General features: G+C 39.2%; 1 protein-coding gene across 19 annotated transcripts in view; it reads left to right on the forward strand.

The window, feature by feature from the left end:
- LOC139761103 (solute carrier family 22 member 7-like) overlaps positions 1-12,783 on the forward strand; it is a 124,565-nt gene that overhangs the window by 70,473 nt on the left and 41,309 nt on the right. For 6 of the 19 annotated variants that reach the window (XM_071684990.1, XM_071684992.1, XM_071684993.1 and 3 more), the window contains 4 exons: positions 1,080-1,643; positions 1,862-1,950; positions 2,404-2,492; positions 8,781-8,891. The gene's annotated coding sequence lies outside the window, so the exon portion shown is untranslated. Of the gene's footprint in view, positions 1-113; positions 255-902; positions 918-1,079; positions 1,644-1,861; positions 1,951-2,403; positions 2,493-8,780; positions 8,892-12,023; positions 12,114-12,783 lie in introns of those variants that run through there. The other 13 variants (XM_071684995.1, XM_071684994.1, XM_071685003.1 and 10 more) reach the window with 12 other exon arrangements.

The raw sequence follows: 12,783 nt of genomic DNA on the forward strand, positions 1-12,783 counted from the left end.
CAAATAGTTTAGTATTTTAATAATTTACATTTATCTGCCCCTTAGGATCGTTTTAAGCCTCGTAAATCTTTTGTCATTAACATTGATTATTTTACATAATTATTTACCAATCGCGGAAATCAGATCCAACATGGCGTCGGTTGATATAAACAACATTGGTCCTGTTCTTGCGAATTGATTGATTGGTGGACTTTATTCAGGTGCCCATTGAAACCCATGTAGATGGATTGAGGCATATACAGCGAGTAAATTAGGTAATTTACCTCTTAAAGTTCTTCATGACTTCTAGTTTTCAATATTAAGCTACTTTCTCCTGTGGTAATGGTTTAAGAATTTAATCTCTCATAATTGTGTAGTTTGCTGTTAAACCATCAGTTATGTCCTGACTGTGATTGTCAAGTGACATTAGGCAAAACTAAATTGTCTGTTGACAAAAGAATTTCATTCTCAGTGATGAACTTGTTACTCCAAAGGAGACCCATTATTTCCGTGCTACTGGAAATAGTGCAGCTCTGAAGCTACAGGAGCCAGAAAGGGGTTCTGGTTAATGGTAATGGAGCATCGAGGAATGTATGGGATGAGATTTCACTATCTTGGAGGGTAAAAATGGTTGTCTTAATGGTAATGGAGCATCGAGGAATGTATGGGATAAGATTTCACTATCTTGGAGGGTAAAAATGGTAAAGTTACGTAATTCCAATGATGTATGGATGAGACGTTTCATTTATCACCCATATTTCTTTTAAAGGAAATATGCAGTTAATTTATTGTACAGTTAAGTAGGTTGCTTGTGGTTTGGCATACAGAGCTGCGGAAGATGTAATTTCTAGCATATGCACAAGAGAGAACATGTTAATTAATCTGCTTATCCTATGTACAGTTTAGGAAGTGTACCCAATTTTCTTTTGTACTCATGGGTATGTCAGTATTTTTGGTTTTGTGGTAACTAGTTGATAAATATATTGAGAATTATAATTGATTTTAAAGGAGAAACTGCTTACGTTGGCAATGTTGAGAATATCTGCATTTAACAGATGACGTTGGTTTTTAATACGAGACTATTCACTTTCATTTTGCAGGAGCAGGAGGACAAATGCAGTCGCAAGGGTCATCCACTTGGTCTTCCAAACCATCATCGAGATCATTAGAAGATATCCTCTCCGAGTGTTCCTGATAACGTGCTGAGGATGTTTCGTGTCTGGTGATTTTTTGACATGACCCAGTTTGACAGAGTGACTGACATGACTTGACAGCTATGTTTTATTGGTTTAGAAATGGTATTATGAATATGTTACTGTTAGCTTTACTAATATTGCATGCATATTTTAGCATATGTTGTAGTGGATAGTAACATATATGATGATTAGTTTGAGGAAGTAGCAAGGGATAAAAATATCGTAGTAGACTACAATTATTGCAACTCTTTGCGTAAGCAGCTGCAGTTCTTTGCATCTTCCCCACCACACACACACACACACACACACACACACCACACACACACACTTGCATTGTTTTGTTTTTTCCTTTCTTCAGCAATATCTGTTTCTGAATTTTTATTTTTTCCAGGCCTGTTGTATGATGTGATGTCAACATTCAAGGTCACAAGTCAGTTGTATATAACTGACAGGAATGGCTGCTGTTAAGTAAGTACTACTATACCATATTGTCATTTATTTACCAAATGATTACCTATACCTTGGAGAGGGATGGTTTTATATCTTTCTGGTCAGCACCAAGTAGGATTTAAAGATCTGATAGGCATAGTTGTATTATGATAATCATGAAAGCATATACTAGTAATGGAAGTTTCTGAATTGACACGTGTATCCTCTGTCAACCTGTCATTTATTATTTTTTACAGTCCTATTGTATGATGTAGTGAGAAGGCATCGTTCAAGAAAACTGAAGTCCCTGCTGTAGTATGTAATTGACAGGAATGGCTGCTCTTGAGTAAGTTATTATACCATACCACCATATATTTACCAAATAATTACCTATACCTTGGAGAGGGATTGTTCTCATCATTCTAGTCAGCACAATGATATTTAAAGATAGGCATAGTTGAAAACGTAGAAGTTTGCAGTTTTCATGTTAACTGAGTTGACAGTAGGAGTTATGTACTAGAGCATTTGTTGTACATCTGAAATTGGGTAAGATTCACCTGAGATATCTCTTGTGTCTATGACCATTCCTTTAGAATGGTCAATATCTGGGTTATTAGATAAACTCGGGCACTACAAGAAAATCGGTTTCTTTTTATATTTACCATTTTGCATGTTAGCGAAATAGCACCAGGAACATATGAAGTAAGGTTGCGTTTATTCTCATCCAATCTTTATCTGTTGCATGAAATATGCCAAAACCACATGTATCATCTGTCAACCTCTCATTTATTTTTTACAGTCCTGTTGTATGATGTAGTGAGAAGGCATCATTCAAGAAAATAGAAGTCCCTGCTGTTGAATATAATTGATAGGAATGGCTGCTCTCAAGTACGTTATTATACCATACCACCACATATTTACCTAATAATTACTTATACCTTGGAGAGGAATGGTTTTATATATTTCTGGTCAGCACCAAGTAGGATTTAAAGATCTGATAGGCATAGTTGTATTAGGATAATCATGAAAGCATATACGAGTAGTGGAAGTTTCTGAATTAACAAAATTGATTTTATCTACTAGAGCATTTGTTAATTCTGAAAATTGGTAGATTCGTGTGATATCTTGTTTACATAACGGTTCCTTTTAAGTGGCCAGTATGTGTTATTTGGCAAATTTAGGCACTACAACAAGGAAAAACTTGCTTATTATTTTCTGTTTGCTGTATCTCGTGTTAGTGAGTCAGCATTGGGAACAAACTAAGAGAGGCCGCATTCACTTGCATACATGTATATTCTTTAGCTTTTGTATGAAATGCACCAAAACTGCAGCCCCCTATCCAAAGCCAGGCCCCACAGACCTTTTCAAGGTTTCCTCCAGCTGCTTCACATTCTGATTCAGTCACTTAACTGCACTTCTACCCCTGTATTCCATATTCCAATTCATTGTTTAATGCACGTCTTTCATCCTCCTTTATGTTCAGACCTTGACTACCCATACTCTTTCTCATCCCATTTTTCCATCTTGTTTGGTCATTCCCTTTTCCATGCCCCCTACAATTCCTACACACATCCTGTGATCCAAATTAGTTTTTTCTTTGTTTCCATGGTTCCATTTGTTACCATGTCCACTCTGAGGTATCTGAAATACTTCACTCCTCCAAATTTTCTCCATTCAGATTCACACCTCAACAATCTGTCCCTAACCTAGCTAAACCTAATAACCTTACTTTTATTCACATTTACTCTTTCTCTTTTAATAAACACTTCTGAACTCTTTCAACAACAAGCGCAGTTTCAAATTGCAATCTGCTCCCAGTGCTTTGTCATCACCAAACATATGACTTGCTTCCCAGGTCCTCGCTTGCTACAGACTGCATACATGCCCCTCTCTCAAAGACCCTTGCATTTACCTCCCTCACTACTTCATCCATAGGTGAATTTTACAGCCATGATAACATGACATAACATTATCGACCCCTGTCATAAACAATCCTTCAACTGGAACAATTCTTTCATCTCTCCCTACTCTTGCATGAGCCTTACAACCTTCATTAGAACTTTTCACTGCTTACAGCAACTTTCCTCTTGGACTAGTTTGTAAGAACTTATGCAAGGCATCTCTATTAGCCCCATCATATTCTTCCCTAGATCCGTAAATGCTATATACAAATTCTCGTTTCTCCGATTGTTTCTTTCACACACATCCTTTAAAGCAAACACCAGATTCATTCATTCTCTGCCTCTTATGAAATCATTTTGTTCATCCTTCCTCTGCTGCTCTGTACTTGCCTTCACCCTCTCTGTCACCACTTACAAACAAACTGCCAGGTACAATTGACAAACATCTTGTACCTCTGAATTTGGAAAACTCAACATTGTCTCCTTGATGTACAGTGGCATTATACAAGCATTCCACTAACCCTCAGGTCTTCCTCTTGATCCATCCATACATTGAAAATCCTAATGAACCAAATTACAGCAGTCAACCCTATATGAAATTCAAATGGAATGCCATCGTCTCCAGATGATATGCCACATTTCATCTTGTGCAAGACTTGCATACTAGTTTCACCAAACTCCTTTCCATGACAATGACGTACTGCATACTTCCTTGACCTGAACTCCTTACATAAGCCACCCTTTCATCAACCACATTTAACCAATCTTTCAAAATACTCATTCCATCTCATCTCATTGCTACCTGTCACAGCTTCATTTTCCCCTTTCACTGAAGTTCTTGTTTGTTTTCTTGTTTTCCTCGTACCATTTGAGCTTCCAAAAACTCTCATTCACCCTGAAGTTTCCTGATAGGTGCTCACCTCAGCCCTCATTTATCTGCAGCCTTTTCACCTTCCTTTCGACCTCTTTCTCTGATACATCTCTCAATCGTTTGTACTTTTTTCCTTGTAAGTGTTTCCCATAAACCTCCCTTTTTGCTTTCACTTGTAACTTCATCTCGCCACTTTTTACCCTTTCTCACCTACCCATCTCCCACCTTGTACTTGCACATGCCAACACTGCTCCCTTAAATACCTCCCAATTCTATCACTCCCCTAGCTTCATTTACTCTTGCCATTTTTGTCAATCTCATGGTATTTCTCACTTATAACTTTTTTGAAATTTTAGGATGTTGGCATTAATTGAGGTTGTCATGTAGTCAGCAAAGATTGGATTACACATCATACTTTTATGAAATTTTGCTTCTGGTAGATAAATTTCCAGATTCATGTTCCTATAGATATGTCTCTCTGACTACCATTCCCCTCAAAACTCTACAAGGGAATGGTGATGGCTAAAGTTTCCACTCGTTTTTTCTTTACATGCTTCCCACAGATACCATTCCACACATTCTTGCCTCATTTTTTCCCTCCAGTACTCCTCTAATCTATTTCTTCAGGTCACTGATGATGATCCTCACACCAACCCCCTTAATTATACTTTCCTTGTAAACTCCTTTAGCTTTTTCTACAAGCCCGAACCACATCAGAGTAATGGCTTTAAAGGGATAGTGTGTGTTTTTCTTTATTATTGTATATCAAATTAGATTATAGATAGCTTTATCATAGATATATATATAAAGGAACTTAATGAAAATATATACTTAAAAGAACTTGACATTGTTGGACCATTTACTCTTCAGTATAAACAGTGCTAGGTACCACCATCCATAGTTCTTTTCATAACCGGTGAATCCAGTGCTACTTCTTACCATTTGCTGCCTCAGTCTTAACAGGCCATTGGCAGAGGGAACTCTGGTTCAGTGTTTCAGAGGCTCCTGCTTAGTGTTCCTACCAACTACTATTGCTTAATGTGTTTACTTAATATTCCTGCTTAATTTTCCAACCTACTGCTTATTTTTTTGCAGGGAAAAAATGCAGATGAGTGGGAGAGGCATAAAAGAGAGGCAGGAGATCAAGAGAAAGGTGCAAGAGGTGAAAAAGAGGGCAAATGAGAGTTGGGGTGAGAGAGTATCATTAAATTTCAGGGAGAATAAAAAGATGTTTTGGAAGGAGGTAAATAAAGTGCGTAAGACAAGGGAGCAAATGGGAACTTCAGTGAAGGGGGCTAATGGGGAGGTGATAACAAGTAGTGGTGATGTGAGGAGATAAAGTGAGTATTTTGAAGGTTTGTTGAATGTGTTTGATGATAGAGTAGCAGATATAGGGTGTTTTGGTCGAGTTGGTGTGCAAAGTGAGAGGGTTAGGGAAAATGATTTGGTAAATAGAGAAGAGGTAGTAAAAGCTTTGCAGAAGATGAAAGCCGGCAAGGCAGCAGGTTTGGATGGTATTGCAGTGGAATCTATGAAAAAAGGGGGTGACTGTATTGTTGACTGGTTGGTAAGGTTATTTAATGTATGTATGATTCATGGTGAGATGCCTGAGGATTGGTGGAATGCTTGCATAGTGCCATTGTACAAAGGCAAAGGGGATAAGAGCGAGTGCTCAAATTACAGAGGTATAAGTTTGTTGAGTATTCCTGGTAAATTATATGGGAGGGTATTGATTGAGAGGGCGAAGGCATGTACAGAGCATCAGATTGGGGAAGAGCAGTGTGGTTTCAGAAGTGGTAGAGGATGTGTGGATCAGGTGTTTGCTCTGAAGAATGTATGTGAGAAATACTTAGAAAAACAAATGGATTTGTATGTAGTAGATATTAGGGAACTGATAGTGTTTTTGACTAAGTATTTCATTAATTCCTTTCATCATTTTATGGTTGGATCAGGTACAAACAACCTCTCATTTCACTTATGCACATTGTTAACCCATGTCCAGGATATGAAAGTGAAACATGAACTTTTGATATGATATTAGCCTTTTTTTTATGTACTGAACTGATTCATCAACTGACACCTTACATGCAAAACATTGCCAGTGCACCGAGTCATTTCCCCGACAATTTTGATTACATCATTTGTTGAATAATTTCTCCTAATAGAGATTTCCTCTCACATGTGGTCTCATTCTTCTCATTACTAAATTTATACAACTACATATCTTCACCAGAATATGATCTATTGTATGTATTACATTACTATTGCATTTTTACCCTTCTAGGTACTAATCCTGTATAGTGTATGGTGGACTAAGCACATAGTGTGCCATAATCTTCATTTTCCTGCCTACATTTGAAGGAGCAAAAATGGTTTCTAAGCTCTTTTGAGGAGTTTATACATCCCACATCACCTGCATTTCAGATAAGCTCATAGAAGACTTGCAGGCCCTAGCTAGACACCCCTGGACAACTCTTGGCAGCAACATGGGGTCTATGCAATGCTATCCCTTGTAATTAGACCAGATTTTTAGGTCTCTGTTAGTGATTAGGGAGCGGGGGGCTGGAAATCCTCCACTCATTTTTTTTTTTAATTTTCCAAAAGAAGGAACAGGGAAGGGGGCCGTTGAGGATATTCCCTCAAAGGTCCGGTCCTCTGTTCTTAACGCTACCTCGCTAACGCGGGAAATGGCGAATAGTATGAAAGAAAAAGAAATTTATGGATCTGGAGAAGGCATATGATAGAGTTGATAGAGATGCTCTGTGGAAGGTATTAAGAATATATGGTGTGGGAGGCAAGTTGTTAGAAGCAGTGAAAAGTTTTTATCGAGGATGTAAGGCATGTGTACGTGTAGGAAGAGAGGAAAGTGATTGGTTCTCAGTGAATGTAGGTATGCGGCAGGGGTGTGTGATGTCTCCATGGTTGTTTAATTTGTTTATGGATGGGGTTGTTAGGGAGGTGAATGCAAGAGTTTTGGAAAGAGGGGCAAGTATGCAGTCTGTTGTGAATGAGAGAGCTTGGGAAGTGAGTCAGTTGTTGTTCGCTGATGATACAGCACTGGTGGCTGATTCATGTGAGAAACTGCAGAAGCTGGTGACTGAGTTTGGTAAAGTGTGTGAAAGAAGAAAGTTAAGAGTAAATGTGAATAAGAGCAAGGTTATTAGGTACAGTAGGGTTGAGGGTCAAGTCAATTGGGAGGTAAGTTTGAATGGAGAAAAACTGGAGGAAGTGAAGTGTTTTAGATATGTGGGAGTGGATCTGGCAGCGGATGGAACCATGGAAGCGGAAGTGAATCATAGGGTGGGGGAGGGGGCGAAAATTCTGGGAGCCTTGAAGAATGTTTGGAAGTCGAGAACATTTTCTCGGAAAGCAAAAATGGGTATGTTTGAAGGAATCGTGGTTCCAACAATGTTGTATGGTTGCGAGGCGTGGGCTATGGATAGAGTTGTGCGCAGGGGGGTGGATGTGCTGGAAATGAGATGTTTGAGGACAATATGTGGTGTGAGGTGGTTTGATTGAGTAAGTAATGTAAGGGTAAGAGAGATGTGTGGAAATAAAAAGAGCGTGGTTGAGAGAGCAGAAGAGGGTGTTTTGAAATGGTTTGGTCACATGGAGAGAATGAGTGAGGAAAGATTGACAAAGAGGATATATGTGTCAGAGGTGGAGGGAACGAGGAGAAGTGGGAGACCAAATTTTAGGTGGAAAGATGGAGTGAAAAAGATTTTGAGTGATTGGGGCCTCAACATGCAGGAGGGTGAAAGGCGTGCAAGGAATAGAGTGAATTGGAACGATGTGGTATACTGCTTCTGTCTAATGCTTCCAGCTAATGCTCGTATCTCCTACTACTACATAATGTTCATAACTATTTCTAATATCTATTGATTCTACCATTGTGCTAAAAGGCAGGGCTAACTCATAGTGCTTACTGCAGGAAAATAGAGTTGCAAAGAATGAGGTGTGTGAGCCAAGTGTTTAGTGTTGTGTGTGACAAGGAGAGATTATATGTTTATGGACATAGTGCTTGCAGTCCACATGGAGGTGAGGCTTGAAGATTTGGAAAATCACAATCTGTGCAATTAGATATGTATAAACTCTTGATTTTGTTTTTGTGTATGTACTGCTGAGGCTGTGTTTTCTGATTTTGATTATATTTGTGAGAACTTAGTTTTGGTAGCTTTAGCATCTGAAACTATGAAAATATTTGGCGATTAGGTAAGAGATGATGATGTAGCAAGCTCATGTTGGTGTACATGTTAATGTAAGAATTACAGCACTGGGTGGGTACATATATATGGCAACAAATGATAGGTGCATTATTATATGTGAGTTATAACTTGATAGCAGTAGCAGTGCTCCTTGCACTTAGTTTTATTAAGCTCTTTTCATTGTTGACTTATTTTCCAGGTGTCTTCTGTACGAATGTGGAATGGCCTTAGTGCATGATATGGAGCAGCAGCAGCAGCAAGAAACACACGTGACCACTGCCGACTCGACAGAACTTAGTTGATAATAGAAGTATGTTTGTATATAAGTGCCAGTTTAGTTTATTTACCAGGCTTCCAAATACTTTAGGATTTAGTGATGAGTCATTCTTACAGATTGAGTTTAGGAGGAATAACATTTTTACTTGCATAGAAGCATGGGAGGTGGGTTGATTACAAATGGTAGTGAGTGGTGGGATGAAGAAGTAAGATTATTAGTGAAAGAGAAGAGAGAGGCATTTGGACGATTTTTGCAGGGAAAAAATGCAGTTGAGTGGGAGATGTATAAAAGAAAGAGACAGGAGGTCAAGAGAAAGGTGCAAGTGGTGAAAAAGAGGGCAAATGAGAGTTAGGGTGAGAGAGTATCATTAAATTTTAGGGAGAATAAAAAAGATGTTCTGGAAAAAGGTAAATAAAGTGCGTAAGACAAGGGAGCAAATGGGAACTTCAGTGAAGGACGCTAATGGGGAGGTGATAACAAGTAGTGGTGATGTGAGAAGGAGATGGAGTGAGTATTTTGAAGGTTTGTTGAATGTTTGATGATAGAGTGGCAGATATAGGGTGTTTTGGTCGAGGTGGTGTGCAAAGTGAGAGGGTTAGGGAAAATGATTTGGTAAACAGAGAAGAGGTAGTAAAAGCTTTGCAGAAGATGAAAGCCGGCAAGGCAGCAGGTTTGGATGGTATTGCAGTGGAATCTATGAAAAAAGGGGGTGACTGTATTGTTGACTGGTTGGTAAGGTTATTAAATGTATGTATGACCCATGGTGAGGTGCCTGAGGATTGGCGGAATGCGTGCATAGTGCCATTGTACAAAGGCAAAGGGGATAAGAGTGAGTGCTCAAATTACAGAGGTATAAGTTTGTTGAGTATTCCTGGTAAATTATGTGGGAGGGTATTGATTGAGAGGGTGAAGGCATGTACAGAGCATCAGATTGGGGAAGAGCAGTGTGGTTTCAGAAGTGGTAGAGGATGTGTGGATCAGGTGTTTGCTTTGAAGAATGTATGTGAGAAATACTTAGAAAAGCAAATGGATTTGTATGTAGTATTTATGGATGTGGAGAAGGCATATGATAGAGTTGATAGAGATACTCTGTGGAAGGTATTAAGAATATATGGTGTGGGAGGCAAGTTGTTAGAAGCAGCGAAAAGTTTTTATCGAGGATGTAAGGCATGTGTACGTGTAGGAAGAGAGGAAAGTGATTGGTTCTCAGTGAATGTAGGTTTGCGGCAGGGGTGTATGATGTCTCCATGGTTGTTTAATTTGTTTATGGATGGGGTTGTTAGGGAGGTGAATGCAAGAGTTTTGGAAAGAGGGGCAAGTATGTAGTCTGTTGTGGATGAGAGAGCTTGGGAAGCGAGTCAGTTGTTGTTAGCTGATGATACAGTGCTGGTGGCTGATTCATGTGAAAAACTGCAGAAGCTGGTGACTGAGTTTGGTAAAGTGTGTGAAAGAAGAAAGTTGAGTAAGTGTGAATAAGAGCAAGGTTATTAGGTACAGTAGGGTTGAGGGTCAAATCAATTGGGAGGTAAGTTTGAGTGGAGAAAAACTGGAGGAAGGAAAGTGTTTTAGATATCTGGGAGTGGATCTGGCAGCGGATGGAACCATGGAAGTGTAAGTGAATCATAGGGTGGGGGAGGGGGGCGAAAATCCTGGAAGCCTTGAAGAATGTGTGGAAGTCGAGAACATTATCTTGGAAAGCAAAAATGGGTATGTTTGAAGGAATAGTGGTTCCAACAATGTTGTATGGTTGCGAGGCGTGGGCTATGGATAGAGTTGTGTGCAGGAGGGTGGATGTGCTGGAAATGAGATGTTTGAGGACAATGTGTGGTGTGAGGTGGTTTGATCGAGTAAGTAATGTAAGGGTAAGAGAGATGTGTGGAAATAAAAAGAGCGTGGTTGAGAGAGCAGAAGAGGGTGTTTTGAAATGGTTTGGGCACATGGAGAGAATGAGTGAGGAAAGGTTGACCAAGAGGTAATATGTGTCGGAGGTGGAGGGAACGAGGAGAAGTGGGAGACCAAATTGGAGGTGGAAAGATGGAGTGAAAAAGATTTTGAGTGATTGGGGCCTGAACATGCAGGAGGGTGAAAGGCAGGCAAGGAATAGAGTGAATTGGATCGATGTGGTATACCGGGGTTGACGTGCTGTCAGTGGATTGAATCAGAGCATGTGAAGCGACTGGGGTAAACCATGGAAAGTTGTGTGGGGCCTGGATGTGGAAAGGGAGCTGTGGTTTCAGGCATTATTGCATGACAGCTAGAGAATGAGTGTGAACGAATGGGGCCTTTGTTGTCTTTTCCTAGCACTACCTCGCACACATGAGGGGGGAGGGGGATGGTATTCCACGTGTGGCGAGGTGGCGATGGGAATGAATAAAGGCAGACAGTGTGAATTGTGTGCATGGGTATATATGTATGTCTGTGTGTGTATATATATGTGTACATTGAGATGTATAGGTATGTATATTTGCATGTGTGGATGTGTATGTATATACAAGTGTATGGGGGTGGGTTGGGCCATTTCTTTCGTCTGTTTCCTTGCGCTACCTCGCAAACGCGGGAGACAGCGACAAAGCAAAATATATAAAAATAGAAAATAAGTTCATTAAAAGATAATTTTTGAATGAGGAATAACATTTTTACTTGCATAAAAGTTCATTAAAAGATAATTTTTGAATCATAGTTGTAAATGCGATCGAGAGACTTTCATAGATATGGTCCAGTGTTGCTTATGTTTGAAGATACTTTACATGGTCATCATAGACTCGAGAGAACTTAGTTGATAATAGAAGTATGCTTTTGTATAACCGTAAGTTTAGTTTAGTTTACCAGTCTTCCAAATACTTGAGGATTTAGTGATAAATCTATAAAATGAATCCAGCAAGAATAAAATTTTTACTTGCATGGAAGTTCATCGAAAGATGATTCTTAAATAGTTGTAAATGCAATGAAGACTATCATAGATATGGTCCAGCAGGGCTTATGTTAAAACATACTTAACAGAGCTTAGAGAGCATTTTCTTGCACATAAAAATGATCTTGTCTATATATTAAAGATTTAAGTTGAAAATTGAATTATGGAAGAAAACATTCTTGAACTTTGTTGAATAGTTGATTTAACTTTCTGTTGCTCAGTTGTAGAAATTAATATTTAGCATTGACTTTCAGGTACACTGTGTAGCACACCAGCAATTTGGAAAAAGAAATTTTCTTCAATAGCATTGTTGGTACTGCTATGGATATAACAAATGATTTGTGGTAATTGGTTAATATATATTGAAAATTGTTTTAAGGGAGACCAATATTAATTGCAAGATTTGAGTGTCGAACAAAATGCATTCGATAGAAAATGGCTTTCAAGGCATGAGATTAGATACTTCTGAAAATATATATGTATTTATTATACTTAACCACTGTCTCTTCGCATTAGCGAGGTAGTACAAGCAAACAGACGAGGAATGGCCCAACCCACCCACACATATATACATATACATTTCAACATATACATGTGTGTACATACAGACATATACATATATACACATGTACATATCCATACTTGCCACCTTCATCCATTTCCTTTTGCCACCCCTCAACACATGAAATACCATTTCCCCCCATCTAGTGAGGCAGCTCCAGGAACAGACAAAAAGGCCACATTCGTTCACACTGTCTCTCGCTGTCATGTATAATGCACTGAAACTGCAGCTTTCTTTCCATATCCAGGCCCCACAGACCTTTCCATGGTTTAACCGAGACACTTCACATGCCCTGGTTCAATCCATTGACAGCATGTCCACCCTGGTATACCACATCATTCCGATTCACTCTATTCCTTGCATGCATTTCACCTTCTTGTATATTCAGGCCCTGATCGCTCAAAATCTTTTCACTCCATCCTTCCATCTCCAACTTGGTCTCCCCGTTCTCT

The sequence above is a fragment of the Panulirus ornatus genome, chromosome 39 (assembly GCF_036320965.1).
Source record: "Panulirus ornatus isolate Po-2019 chromosome 39, ASM3632096v1, whole genome shotgun sequence".
NCBI lineage: Eukaryota > Metazoa > Arthropoda > Malacostraca > Decapoda > Palinuridae > Panulirus > Panulirus ornatus.